This window comes from Alligator sinensis, unplaced genomic scaffold (assembly GCF_000455745.1).
Source record: "Alligator sinensis unplaced genomic scaffold, ASM45574v1 scaffold46_1, whole genome shotgun sequence".
NCBI lineage: Eukaryota > Metazoa > Chordata > Crocodylia > Alligatoridae > Alligator > Alligator sinensis.
In genome coordinates, this window is record NW_005841907.1 from 3,287,935 (window position 1) to 3,288,526 (window position 592).

Below are 592 nucleotides of genomic sequence, written 5' to 3' on the forward strand. Positions count from 1 at the left end.
GGGGGAAGAGTTGGACCAGGACTTCTCCAGTCAGCTTACGGAGGCGGTTAGGTCAAGGGATGTTATTATCATGGGTGACCTAAACTACCCAGACATTTGCTGAGAGGAGCAGACAGCCAGGTCTGACCACTTGCATAGGTTCCTGGCTATATTACAGGACCTTCACCTTATCCAGGAAGTGCACAGCCCCACTAGGGGTAACGCCTTGCTGGACCTGGTCCTGGCCATGGAGGATGACCTGGTGAGGGGACTGCAGGTCCTTGACCACTTGGGCAATAGCGATCATCACCTGCTGGATTTCACTGTCCAACACAGGGCGTCAAGGGCTTGCACCAAGGCTAAAGCCCTTGACTTCAGAAGGGCCAACTTCAATGAGCTTAGGAGACTAGTGGGGGAGGCACTGAGGGCCCAGAAGGTAGAGAAGACGGGAGTCCACGAGGAATGGTCGTACCTTAAGGGGGCGATCCTCCAGGCCCAAAGGATAACAGTCCCTGACAGAAGCATGATGGGGTAAGAGTGGTCAGAAACCCCCTTGGCTCAGCAAGGGCATTCAGAATGGCTGGGGACTTAAAGGGTGGCGGACAACCAGGGG